Source organism: Chinchilla lanigera, unplaced genomic scaffold (genome assembly GCF_000276665.1).
Source record: "Chinchilla lanigera isolate Chin_1 unplaced genomic scaffold, ChiLan1.0 scaffold00044, whole genome shotgun sequence".
Lineage (NCBI taxonomy): Eukaryota > Metazoa > Chordata > Mammalia > Rodentia > Chinchillidae > Chinchilla > Chinchilla lanigera.
In genome coordinates, this window is record NW_004955445.1 from 11,215,283 (window position 1) to 11,229,901 (window position 14,619).

The 14,619-nt window shown below is 39.4% G+C and overlaps 1 protein-coding gene across 3 annotated transcripts in view; it reads left to right on the forward strand.

Moving 5' to 3' along the window:
• Window positions 1-4,347: 4,347 nt before the first annotated feature.
• Ncoa5 (nuclear receptor coactivator 5) overlaps window positions 4,348-14,619 on the forward strand; it is a 32,227-nt gene continuing 21,955 nt past the window's right edge. The window contains exons 1-2 of one of the 3 annotated variants that reach the window (XM_005392388.2): window positions 4,348-4,546; window positions 13,488-13,584. The gene's annotated coding sequence lies outside the window, so the exon portion shown is untranslated. The remainder of the gene's footprint in view (window positions 4,547-13,487; window positions 13,585-14,619) is intronic. The other 2 variants (XM_005392387.2, XM_013518291.1) reach the window with 2 other exon arrangements.

Here is a 14,619-nt window from a genome sequence, read left to right on the forward strand (position 1 = left end):
GTTCACAAGGCCTAGGCTCCTTGTCTGGAAATGGATGGCGGACTCATAGTAAGTGAACTTCTGTGCGTCACTAATCCCTACTAAAACCTGTAATGGTGGATGAAACCGGAAAGTCTGAAAGGGTAAGACAAGATCACAGCCAAGGACACCTGGATCCATCTCAACTAGATAAGACTAGAGCCTCAGGCATCTCACGCCTGGTAGATTAATTTAATATCTTACTTGGAGAAGTCCTTGAGTGATTCAGCCCTTCTTGAGTACTCGCCTCCCTTCTTCTGATAACCAAATAAATACAGGCCACCCAGAGAAGGTCTTGGTTTTAGCCCTGAAAGAATCTTGAATCTGTGACAGGAATTTGATTTTCCTGGAACCCTTGAAATCATTCCATTTCCCTCTTTTTATTTAGCCTTCACTGTACACTCATTTGGGAGATTGTGGACCTGATCAGTCTGCAATAACTAAGGGATATTAACCCGATACTCTTTCAGACAGCCCTTTTGGTCAAGCACCCTCACCAAGACCAGCAAGAATAAATAGGAAATGTCTTGACTTCTGTTAGGTCATGAGAATTGGATACAAGAAATATTAATCTCTTGCATTTATGTACATAACATCACAGAGGGTCCCAGTCAAAAGGCTTTTCAGAAAAAAAAATATACTAGCTGAAAACCCAAACCACATAGAGATATCATCTCACCCAAGACAGAACGGCTATTATCAAAAAGACAAAAAAAAAAAAATGGTGAGGATGCAGGGAAAAGGGAATTCTTATATACTGTTAGTGGTACTATTGATTAGTACAGCTGTTATAAGAAACAGTATAGAGGTTCCTCAAAAACTCAAACTACTAGAAATCCTACCATTGAGTATATATTCAAGGGAACTGATATCAAAGCTCTGTCTGATAGCCATCAGGTAGTGTCCATAGTAAACTTTCATTTTACTCACTATTCAAACTCTGGGGTCCCCCCGTGAAGGGTTAGAGGCCACACACCAATCAGAACCTCCTAACTTAGAAGGGAATTTTTCCCCACATTTTGTATACCTTTTTTTTCAGACAGGGTCTCCCTTCATGGTGGAGGCTGGCCTTGAACTCACTATGTAGTCCATGCTGGCCTTAAACTCGAAGTGATCCTCCTGCTTCAGCCTCGCAAGTGCTGGGATTATAGCCATGTGCCATCACACCCAAGCCCATATTTTTATTAGTCCATATTGGTTATACAGATTAATGGTTTCATTTGGTAGGTTTGTATATTCATATAACATACTTTAATCATCCTCCCAACCCCCTCCTCACTCTGCATACCTACTTTCACATGTTTTTGTGGGGTATTAATGTGTAAAATGTATTTTGAGCATATTCACGCCCTATTACCTGCTCTTGTGCCCCATCTTCCTCCTCTTTCCTCTTGTCTAACAGTAGTCTCCTTTCTACTTTATCTTTTTTAGATTTCACATATTAAGGAGAACATGTTATACTTGTTTTTCTGAGTCTGGCTTATTTTGCTTGACATGAGGATCTCCAGATCTATCCATTTTTCTTCAGATGACAAAATTTCATTCTTGTGGCAGAATAATACTCCATTATGTATTTATTTTCTTTACCCATTCATCCTAGGTGTTGATGGGCACCTAGGCTGGTTCTAGATCTTGGCTCTTCTATATTGTGCCAGAATAAATACGGGTACTCAAGTATCCCTGTGGAATGCCGACTTCAATTCTTTCAGATGTATACCAAGGTATACCTGGATCATGGTAACTACACTAATTTACATTCCCACCAGCAGTGTAAAAGGATTCCTTTTTCCCTACCTTTACCAGCATTTACTGTTTTTTTTTTTTGTATTCTTGATAATAGCCATTCTGATAAGTAAGATGGAATTTCAATGTTGTTTTGATTTGAATCTCCCTAACGGCTAAACATGTTGAACATTTTTTTCACATATTATTGGTCATCTGTACTTCTTTTGAGAAATGTCTGTTCAATTCTTTTGCCCATTTTTATTGATTGGGCTAACTGATGTTTTGGTGTTAAATTTTTTGAGTTCTTGATATATCCTAGATGTTAATCCTCTGTTGGAAGAGTAACTGGCAAAGATTTTCTCCCATTTTGTAAGCTGTCTCTTCATTCTGTTGTTTCCCTTACTAAGCGGAAACTTTTTAGGTTGATGTAGTCTCATTTGTTGATTCTTGCTATTATTCCCTGTGCTACTGGAGCTGGAAGGGAATTTCTTATCCCAGGGGACAGCATCCATCACTCATAGAGAAAAGAGCATTTTTGAGTGCAAGGCTGAAAGGTTTCATTTGAGGATGGCATATTTTCTGTAGGACTGCAACCAAATGACTAAACTGACCTCAGCTGCCACATCTGTAAAATGGGCACACAGTACCTGTACTATAGGGCTGTTGTGAGGATTGAATGAAATTTGTAAAGGACTTAGCCCATGGTAGGTATAAAATAGATACCTATTATGTAAGGCAAATATCCACATGGGAAGACACAAAGTTTTGAGTATGCTTTCATATAAGACACTCCTTATAGAATTTACTTGCTCCTTTATCATAAAAATTACTCATACATTGTATCATTATAATTTGTTTATCACTTCTATTCACCAATTGGTTGTGCCTGCCCTGAGGACAAAGATCTTGCCTAACAGTCTCTGTTTTCCATAAAACTAATCACATAGTAAACTCCTTAAATGTCTGCTAAATAGTTCAATGGGTATATCCTTTAGTTTAACTTTCCTCAAGTGCAGGACTTCTTGTGTGAGACAGGGTTGCACTCTAATTCAGGTTGGCCTCAAACTCAGGGTGATCCTCCTGCCTCAGCCTCCTGAATTCTAGGATTACAGGCATGTGCCACCATGCCTGGCAAGTGCATGATTAAGAAAGAGCCACATACCTTTAAACTATCAATGTTTTGCCTTTAACTTGATTATCTTAATAATCTAATTCGCACAATTCCTAAATTTTTATATTTTTAAGACCTATACTAGAGAGGAAAGGCCAAGAAAGAACATTTGTGGAATACCTATTATTTTGCAGACTTTGTGTCTTTATAATTTCATACTTACAAAATAGGAACTTTAATAACCATTTTGTCTGTGAATAAGCTACGGTTTCAGTTATACTCTCTGAGAATCCTTACTTCTTTCCATTACAGCACTTATCTCAGTTTATAGACTCAAGTGTGATTTTTCACCTAAATTCTGTCTTTCCACTACACTGTAATCTCCAACAAAGAAGAGATGAGTCTTCATTTTCTCAGGACAATGGTAGTAAGTCAGTATATAACAAGTCTTAGGGCCACACAGTAGGCGTACATAAACATTCAAAGAGTAGATAGATAAGTGAGGAATGAACATAGCAGCAGATGTCAAAGAAACCGGGCTCTTCACAGTGTTTAAATTCCATAGCCACCATTTTTACTTAGCATGAACTATACGCAAGGAGAAAAATTAGACCCTGTGGGAGTCTGTGGAGTTTCCTGTGTAATAAAAAAGCCTACTTGATTCATATTGCTGTAGCTATCATTAATAGAGTGTATTTACAATTGTGTGAACAAATCCCATTCCCTGTGACAAACACAGTCTATAGCGCCAGGCGTGGTGGCGCACGCCTGTAATCCCAGCACTCGGGAGACAGAGGCAGGAGGATCGTTGCGAGTTCGAGGCCACCCTGGGCTACAAAGTGAGCTCAAGGTCAGCCTGAACTGCATAGCGAGACCCTGTTTCAGAAAGACAAAAAAAAAAAAAAAGAAAAAAACAAATACAGTCTATAGACTAAATGGAAAAAAATGTAACATTTTATATGCTTCACGGTCGACAGTTACATTCTTGGAAATATATTTTTGACACTGAATTAATATTCCAACAAGAAATAACTCAAGAAGAACCTGTGACTGTATCTCCAGAAGTCTTTTGACTTTTGTCAGTGAACTGAATAGGGTACACAACCTATTTAAATGTAAATTTAAATAAATCATTTTCTTCGCCTCTCTGACCTCTTTGTTCCTTGAGATCCAGAAGGTGCAGGCTTGTACATACTGTTCTCCAACACACACATCTGTAGTGCTTGGGGTATTTGGGGTTTTGTTTTTAGCTTTACACAAGACTAAATCAAAGTATTTGAGGATTTAAATGTTCTATTTCCACAACTAAGGTGGAGGGGATGCTCTCTGGAAACAAAATTAGAAGAAACAGGCAAGGGTCCCATCCTCAACTGGGGACGCCGTTACTAGGCAACCCCTGTTGGCCTAAACTGCCGCCCAAGAGCCACTTCCCCCCCCCTCGTTACCAAGGAGATCGACGCCACTACTCAGCCCTACCGTAAACCTGTGCGCTCTTGCGACACCGCTGCGCCTGCCGCTGCGTGCGCGCCCTCTGCCCCTATCTCCACTCTACGCCCTGGCCGCCATTGCCTCGTGCCCGCGCCGGTCGGTTGGTGGCGCCTTTGTCCTACGGCGGGCGGGTGGGCTGAGGCGGAGGCTGCAGCGACAGGCCTGAGGCGAAGGAGTGGCCAGGAACCCGCCGCGCTGGTAGCGGTGAGTGCCCAGAAACGGTGGCCATCCGCGGAGGCGTAGGGCAGACGGGCAGGCGGTTGAGGGGAGGCTGAGGCTGAGGGCCCACTCGACGCGCGGCCGCGGCCTCTCCCCTCGGGTGCGCGCGGGGCTGCGCATGCCCGGTGCGGGGCGCGGCCGCCTCCGGCTCTCGTCAGGCCCAGGCTGGGCCTGGCGGGCGGCGGTTGGTGGGTTAGGGTCTGCGGCACCGCCCGTCTGTGCGAATCGTCCAGTAGAGCCCCCAAGGCTTTTCTCTAGGGCAGGGTCGCGCACCCCGCGCCCCCTTTCTCGAATCGGTGAGGTCGCTCGCCTGCGGGTTCTCAGCAAGTCGGTGGCGCAGGCGGGTTGGATTCGAACCCGCGTTGAAGCGGCCGGTCTCGCGGGCGTTCTCTCCCCGGCGTGCGGCGGTGTGCGGAGCGCTGTCCCCCGTCGCCGCTGCCTCGCGACCCCCTCGCGGCGTCCTCGATGTGACCCCTGGTCGTGTGCCATCCCGCCCCTGTAACTGACGCGGACCCCGGGCCCAGAGAAGAACCCCGGTCCGAGGTCGCCCGGAAACGAGTGACCGAGCCGGCGTCCAAACCAGCTGGCGTTCTGGGGTCCCGACGCGGGCACTCTCCGCTCCCCGGTAGCGGGCCAGGGGCTTTTCTCAGGGCGGCGATTGCATCTTTATGTCCGTGGGCCGCCTGTGCTGTTCACCAGGTCTCTTTCCTTTATTTTACCTCTCCTCCCTCAATACATTTGTTTAAAGCGGAAACTTCGGTCACAAACCTTATCATGGAAACCCAATTACTTTTCTGATGCTCATAAAAAATAAATGCTTGTCTATTAAAATAAACAGTGCGTCCTTGTTCCTCCTGAAGTTATTCTGCCTTCCACGCTTTGGGAAACGCTGTCCAAGGAGTACTGGGTTAAGTGTCCCTCTGCGTTTCATTGTGTGCACAGAATCTTTCTGCAGCATAGCAGGTCCTGTGAAATGCCCTGGGATCTTCAGGGATGAAAATTTCTGTGTAAACTTGCTCGTTGTCAACTGTTCTCGTGATTGACTTATAAACAGCAGTCCTGGGAAACTTGAAAAACGATCCACTCAAGTGCGTCCGATGTGCCTTCTCAGATTTCTTACTGTTTTGTGATGTGTTAGCCACCTGTCAGTTCCTTAAAGGATGTTTCTGAAGACGCTGTTGAAGCTCTCTTTGGATTTTGACAACTCTAATGGTTTTTTTTGGTATAAATCAGTCAAGAGTGTGAAAACTACCTTTGCGTCAACTTTTTGCAACCTAGTAAAGCCCAAATTTTGCATTGTGGGGATTGACTATCACTTGGCAGTTCGCTGTTGTCGATTTTTCCTTCATTCTAGTTTCTCTGCCCCTTCCCTCTCTGTCATCCTTCTAATAGTCTTTGAAACCTGTAACATGTTCTCTTAATCTAAAACATAGAAACACAAAAAAATAAATAAATAAAACATAGAAACACAGATTTTCCTTCTAGAATGTGGTAGAGAACCCATATTGCAAGGCTCAATGGAAAGAATTTTTCTAGATTCAGGCTGCTCCTCGTTGCATGCCTACAAGCACCACACGTTTAAAGGAGACTTATTTATAAATTAATAGTCTGTTCACAAGTTTTGTTAAGTGTGAGCAGATTTACTTAATTCATTGAAAGAAAACTCAGAAAGGTCAGCTAAGGCCATTCAGGCCTCCCCCACCATCACCACCACCACCACTACTAAAAACTGTGAAAACAAAACAAAAACTGTGTTTCTTAAAAAGGGAATAACTTATATGCTATCTTGTAAATATAATAGAGTAGAGCTTACTTAAGGCAAAGGTGGTTTTCTTCAAATTCCTAAGTCTGTGTAGAGAAGGTAGGAAAACTTGATTTTACATAGAAGTCATTTTCATAATTTCATCAAATGGTGCCATCTACTAGTGCTCAAAAGCTAAAAATAAACATCTTCTGGAAAGGTTTTAAAAGTCTTTTGAGACTTTGATGGTTTGAAACTTCATTTTCAAATAACCATTGCAGGCATTCCACGTCTGTGCCTGTAGATGGCAGTGCTTTTGTGAGCTTGTTACTACTCAGAATTATTGGAGTTTAGTTGTGCTTTTTAGAAATGGAAAACCTTAAGGTAGGGAGCATGGCCAGGCATGGTGGTACACACCTGCAATCCCAGCTACTCAGGTGCTAAAGCGGAAGGATCATAAGTTTGGGACTAGCCTAAACAATTTAGCAAGATGCTATCTCAACACCGCCCTCCACCCCCAAAAGGTAAACCTTTGGAGGAAATATATTTAACTTTTTACTCCCTTCAGTTTACATTATTCTCCTGTTTGAGTCTCCATAGGAACATGTAGTTAGTCTACTCCTTAACTCAGTGTTACCCTGACTAGTATAGTAACAGTAACATACCCCTAGCCATGCTTACGATAAATACCAATTCATTTGCTCCTACCAATCATCCTGTACAATAGGTAGACTAGTATTACATGTTTTGTGCACATAAGGAACTACAGCTCAAAGAAGTTAGATTTCTTGCCCAAGAACATGTAGTTAATAGAACCCATTCAAGCTGTTTTGGAGATTAAAGATTTTGTGATCAAGCAAAATTGGGAAATGAGGTACAGTGGTGTCATTATTCTACAATTTCTGAGAGATTTTTATGTGCTAAACATGCACAGTGTAGATGCCCAAAAGAGGAGCAGTTCATTATGCGTTCTCACACCATGGTCCCATGAACATCTCGAGGTGATAGCATACCCCCAAACTGATTACTTTTTCTCCTACACTGTTTCCTCTTTGTACCATGCGTTTTATTAGCAGGGTTAACTGCTACTAAAGGAGTTAAAAGGCCAGTGTCTAACAAAAAATAATCCTCATTAATGAGAGGCATTAATTAAAGGAATTATGTAAAGCTACTGTCTGAAGCAGCAGAAACATTTGGGAAGTATACTGGCAGCTAAATGTATAATACTAGCATACCTGCTGCTTTTGAAATGGTGGCTTTATTACCACTAAATATCAATATTTATAAGGATGGTCATTTTCATGCTTTATCCATCACTAAAAGTAAGAGCTAATAGGCCAACTGGACCAATTTTATGTTAAGAACATAAATTCTCTCATAAGAATCAGAACTTTTTCTGGACCATAGGCTGGGCTCGTTCCATTTATTTCATATTCAAAACATTGTTAACTGCTGGGCTTGGTAGTGCCTGCCTGTAATCCTAGCACCTGGGAGGCTGAGGCAGGAAAATTGATTGGTATTTGAGGCTAGCCTGGGCTACAGAGTGAGTTCAAGGCCAGCCTGAACTACATAGTGTGACCTTGTCAGAAAACAAACAAAAAAACCCCGCACTTTGACTTAAATATTAGGTGCCTTTAGGCAAGAACTGTGCAGTTTAAATCACGTTGGAGAAATGCGGTATTTTCAGCGTTAGTGTCCATGGTTTGTCTCTGGAATGATCGGACTGCTGACGATTAGGTTGGTCCTGCAGCTAATGGACAAAATACTGAGAATTTTGAATTATAAGTAATTTGATTTTGAGTACATTTCATTGTCCATTTGGAGAGGGAAATAGTAATATATTTAGGATGAAGTGATGTTTGTTTTTAATCTTTTAAAACTATTTCTGATATCCAAAAGAAAAAATTAGGAAAACAACATTCTCATAACCCTTAAAACTAGCTATAAATGTTTAACTGAACCTTTTTCAGCCTTTGGGAAATTTATTCTTAAGATTGCATTTATCAAAATCTGATCCCTGTATTGGACATATATAGCTCAACTGTAGAACACTTGCCTAGCATGTGTGAAGCCCTGGGTTCAGTTCTCACCACTGTAAATAAATATATATATTCTGGTCCCAAAGAAACTAAATCAGAGTCACCAGAACAAGTTGAAGGTTCAGATTCTTAGATGCACTTCCCTATCCTTCTCTTCCAACTGGCTAGTCTTTGGAGGTGGGATCCAGGGAATCTGCCTTTCAAAAGCCAGTTGGAGAGCAGCTAATATAGTACTTTTTTAAAAAAGGAGTTTTCACTGGAAATAGAAGGTTAAAGCAGATTCTAGAACTAATCTAGTCATATCCCAAATTACTAATTGTCATTGACAGCTGTGCTTTATTGCTGGCTCTGTTTTAAGCAAGATCTTAACTGTAAAATGTTTTTGGGTTCATTGTTTAAACTAGATCACCTTTTGGCCTTTTAACTAAAATCAAGTGCATAGTTTGAAGTAGAGATGATAGAAATACTTCGAATTATCTGAAGAGCTTTTATTATTAGAATTCCTTCCATTCACATCATTAGAATGCTTTTACCTCTTCAGAGCAAAGAAAGCATATCTACCAAGGTCCCATAATCTGCTTATTAACTTTTGATTTGTTCCACTTTGCTTTTAGTGGTGTAAATATGAAATTATGTGTGGTCGTTTTTCCCTTTTGGCAAAGATTTGCATTTAGATATGAAAACAGTGCTTCAAGGAAGAAGCAAGACTTCTGCCCCTAGGAGCACAGTACTGCTAATTTTGGCAATTTGCCCTTCGTGAACCAGAAATAGTGGATCCTGTGCTATCAAAAAATGATAGTCTCAGCTGGGTGTGGAGCACACACTTATAATTCCAGCCTCTTGGGAGGCTGAGGCAGAAGGACTGAGAAACATGGTAAAATCCTGTTTCAAAAAATTAAAAGAAGTATGAATGTAGTTCAGTGGTAGAGTGCCCAGGTTTAATTCCTAATGCACGAAAAGTCTCAGTAGTGTTTTTCTTGTCTTTTTTTTTTTTCCTTGTCTTTCTATAAGTAGGTAATTGAAAGAAGCCTAACTCTTCAACTTTTTAAATGATCAAATGAAATGAAAGAAGTGATAGTCACACACTGTTCCTGTGGAAGGAGAACAGTGACCTTAAAATTGCATATTATTGCTGGGCATGTTGGTGCACATCTGTAATCCCAGCACTCCAGAAGCTGAGATACGAGATTGCTTGGAATTCCAGGCCAGCCTGGGCTATGTAGTGAACTCAAGACCAGCCTGAGCTACACAGCGAGACCCTATCTCAAATAAATAAATAAAATGCATATTATTTTTATTATTATTATTAACCTTAGCAGTCTGGAAACTTGGGTTGATGAATGCATTTGCTTTGGAGGGAACAGTGTAGTTCTACTGTTTATACTATTTTCAGGGATAATAAAGATGTCTGAAATACAGGGCCTCAGTGTGTGATATGTTATGGTGTATGTGCTAAAGGAATAGATTCAATAGAGTAGTCCGTCCCAAATATCTACAAGAAGTTTGTTGAAATACAGATTCTTAGGGTCAATACTTACATTCTGTGAGTTTGAGAGAGACTGGAAATTTGATTTTTAACTGTCTTCTAGGTGGTGCTGATATACCCACACACATACACACAAAAATGGGAACTTGTTTAATGGTTATAGAGTTCGTTTTATAAAATGAAAAAGTGGTGGAGCACTGTTGCACAGCAATGTGGACATACTTGACACTACTGAACTGTACACCAAAAAAATATTTAAGATACTTTTTTACTTGTCCCTTCTTTCCTTTCCCCCTCCCTCTCCCTTGTTCCCCTTCTTATTTGAACATTTTTTCCCATTTCCCAGTATCTGTTATATATTTTGATCTTTATTTACACTTTTGGTTTCTCACACCAGAGAAACAATGTGATAATTAAACATGTGTCCAGTTTATTTCACTTAAAAGTATGGTCTCCAAAAAAGACAGAATAAAAGGAAAGAAATGGAAACAAAAGATTTGTAATTAAACAGGAAGAAGGGTTGAAGGGAGGAGAGGAAAATGGAAAAAAAAAGAAGCAAGATATATCATGTACAGGTACAAATTCCCTATGATGTTATCATTATGTAGATCTAAAATGTACCAACAAAATGTTTAGAAATGGGGGGAAAAAAAACCTAAGATAGCTGGGAATGTATTGCTCAGTGGTAAGGTGCTTGCCTAGCATTCTTGAAGCCCTGGGTTCTAACTCTAGCACTAGGAGGGAGGGAAGAAAGGAAAAATGGTAAATTTTTGTTAGCTGTTTTATTCTACAGTTTTTGAAAGGATATTAAGAAAATGAGTGTTTTGTTTTTATTTCTGAACAGTGGATTGTATTAACAGATTGTTGGCTATTAATTACTGGCTCTTCTGGCCACCTATCTGTCCATTTTATATATCTTTCTTGAAAGTAAAATTATGACCTTTCTGTAATTTCCTTCAGCCTGTTGCATCAGTGTCATATCAATGGTCTTTGAAGAGCATTACTATCATGGGTAATATTTTCAGTGTCTTAGGTTTAAATGCTTTCGCCTTTATAGGGGGATCTCTGTTAATTTGACTTTGTTTATGGCAGTTCATAACATCCTTCCCAGTCCTCATACCACCAATTTCTTCCTTTTCCTAGCAAAGTGCAAAAGGTGAATCAGTGAAACAATGTACTAATTATAAGCTATCTTTTTCAAGTTCATTAGCTTAGTTTACTAAGGAACACTAAATTCTCTATTTGTACAATTTAGTTGAAACTTTTAGCTCAGACTTTTACTAGTTTAGGTTAGTTTAACCTTTGTGAATCCAAATTAATTTTTTCTCTTAGCTGATTTTCCCCTTAAATGAACACGGATAAAAGAGCTATCTGTTTTATCCAGAAGGAAATATAGAGTCAGAGAAATCATAAGACTTGACTAAACCCTCAGAGTAGGGCTTCAGCTCAGATTTGTTGATCTCTAGCCAAGTATTCTTTCCTTAAAAGAAGAAAAAGGGCACTGTGTTAAGTGAAATAAGCCAGGCAGAAAGACAAAAACTGTAGATCCTCACTTATATGTGGACTCTAAAGCAAAAAAATTCTTTGAATTGGAGAGTAGAATGGTCATTACCACAGCCTGAAGGTTGGGGAAATGATGGTCAAAGGGTAGAAAAGCTGCAGTGAAACAGGAGAAATAAATGATAAGTATGTGAAATGATGGGTGGTAATTAACTTGATTTAATTATTCTACACCCAGTGTGTGTTTCTCATAACATCACTGGGTACCTCATAATTATATATGATCATAATTTGTCAAAAATAAATTTAAAAGTTGAACTAAAAAGGGGGTGTGTGGCTTGCTTAGTGTGCTCAAGGCACTGGATTCTATCCCCTGTATAGCAAAAGAACAAGCAGGAAGAAAAAGGGCAGAAAATTAAAATTAATGTTGATAGAGAATTTTTTTAACAATCATTTTTATCTGAAATGTTGAAGTGAATAGAATGTCAGTAGCCAAAACCAGAAACACTGTATTTTAAGGTGATAGAAATTGAAGTGGTAATTGAATTAGTAGATCCACCCTTACTGAGTTATCTGTAAGCTATTTAACATTGAAGTGTTTAGTGTAGAGTGACTTTGCCATGTTCTGGCAGCATTTGGTTAGCAAGTACTAGCAGGAATGTTCTGAATGGAAGCCGTGTGTTTGCACTCCCTGGGGAGTGGAGCATAGCATAATTTAAGTACTTTACATGAGAAGGACTGGGTTTGAATACCAGCTCTCCTTCCTAATGATAGTGTGGCCGCAGATAAATTATTTAATTTACCTGTCAGAGTTCCTCATTTACAAAATAGGTATAATCATACTTACCTCCAGGAGTTGTAAAGATTGAGTGAAATAACATACATAATGTTCATAGGCCCAGGAACAGAGAAAGCATTTTGTAAATGTAAGTTATTGCTTCTCCATCCCTGTTCCGAGGAATATTATGCTAATACAGTTGAAGTTATAGAAAACATTTAATTAGAGAATTAAATAGATAATCAAATATAAGAGAATGTGTAGTATTCAAAGTGAGTTAGATTAAAAGCTGATTTAGAAACCAAGCAAGCATAACATTTTCTTATCCCTGGCTTATTACAGTATAATGAATTGCAGTGTTCCTCATATTATGATGTATCATCCAAGTCATCTTCGTGAATATAGTTTGAAAAGTCCTGTCATTTACCCCCTCCTAAGTTGGGAAATTTTATGTGTGGTAGCTGCTGTCTTGTCAGTGGTTTCTTCCAAATGGCATTATCTTTATGAAATTTCAGTTTCGTCATTCCTAGTTATTACTGGTTTCCAGCTAAGGCTTTTGGGTGGTTTTATTTTATTTGTAAGCACTTATTGAAATTGTGTAGGCTTCTGGATTCTTTCAGCAGCCAGTAGTGATAACTGTCACTAAGTATTGTGGTTCATACTGTTACTTTCATCCTCATTGTTTTCCATTGTGGTAGCCTGTAAAGTATAAAATCTGGCTTTAAGATGAAAAGAATTGTTTTATGATGACAGGTAAAAGGTAAAGCAAAGCAGTTCTTGGTACTATGAATGAAACATGTATTTTTATTTATAACATTTTTCAAGAACCGTTGTGTGAACCCTGTCTGACATACTAAAATAAAATTGTAGCTTAGGTACTGTGTCTGTTTGGGAGTTCTTTGCCCCATTCTTTTAAGGTTTAAAAATGGGTCTGCCGCTTGCTGTCTTAACACCATGCTTTCTAGATTACTGTGTTTTCCCAGTTTTTCTCTTTTTATGTAAATCCCTTGAGCTGGTACTATTTTATTTGATTTAAAAATCCTTAATTGAAAGTGCTTTTAACTTGAAGTTTTCAGAAGACCACTTAGAAATTAAAGGGTTTTTTCTGGCCATGCTTTAGCATCTCATAGTGGTGATAATGATTTTGAATGACATTCTTATTGCTAATATAATTACCAAAGTATAGAAATACCAACCAAGCTAAAGTCGAGAAGACACTGAGACTGTCTTTGGGTCTTAGAGGCAGTGGAGCCAGGATAAGGTGTACCAGAAGGGGAAAGAAGTACCGTTTCCTCTTTATATGCAAAGGAGATATTACATCTCTTTTTAGAAACATTCCCAAGTTGCCACTGACTTGTTGATTAATTTCTCTCCTGTTACAGTTCTCCATCTGATGTTCAGAAAGATCTTCAAATTGCATTCTCAAAGAAAAACTTACTCCTGCCTCCAATTAACAGGAATTCAGAGGCTTTCCAAAAGTTATGTGCACGCATGTATTAGCACTTTTGTGTATGAGGATTGGTGGTAATGGTGGTTGTATGTTTGCAACTCTTACTGAAAACCTCCCAACGCTGCTTTACCCCAGGGAAGTCATCTTGGATAAAGATGAATTTGTTAAAAATTTCCAGGTCTTGGGAGGGAGCTGTAGCTCAGTGGTAGAATGCTTACCTAGCACACACAAGCTTGGGTTCAGTCCCTAGCATTGCCAAAAGGGGAGGGGAAGTCCAAGTCTCATTTTCTCCATATCTCAGCCAGGTTTAAGGAGCTCATAAATAAAAATAAGTAGTCAGCATACCATACTAAAAGTGTGCTGATCTCTAAAATGAAGAAAATGGTAAGAAATTTCTCTTTTTGCAAAAGAAACATAAGCCACAACATCCAAATATGTAATTGCTTTAGGCTACCCAGTAACAATAGGCAGTCAAGTTTAGTTTAAAATACAATCTTAGCCACACGTGGTGATGCACACCTATAAGTCCACTGTGAAGGCTGAGCCGGAATGATCACTGTGAGTTTGAAGCTCAATTACATAATGAGACCCTATATCAAAAAAACAAAAAAAAAGTAAAAAGTACAATCTTAACTGTTATTTAAGCTTTCAAGTAATTGCAAAAAATTTTTAACCAAGTTCAAAATAAAATATTTACCTCCTGCATTCTACCTGGAAACAGTTTTATAAAGGTACATAATATATAGACACTTGGTCTCCTCAGTCCTATAGGTAGGCACTCACAAAACTGGATACAGTGTAATACTTTTGTTCATATACTGAAGACACTTTATAGCATTAATATATATTTACCAATTAAAGTAGTACCCTATAGTCTCTACTCTTTTTTTTTATTGTCTATTCTTAAATGCTTGCCAAGTCTAGTTAATGTTTAAATGAGCTTTTATTTACAAGACTGTTTAATAATATATCAAATTGGGCCGGGGATATAGCTCAGTGGCACAAGCTCCTGCCTGGCAAGCGTAAGGTCCTGAGTTCCATTCCCGGTACCAAAATTTAAAAAA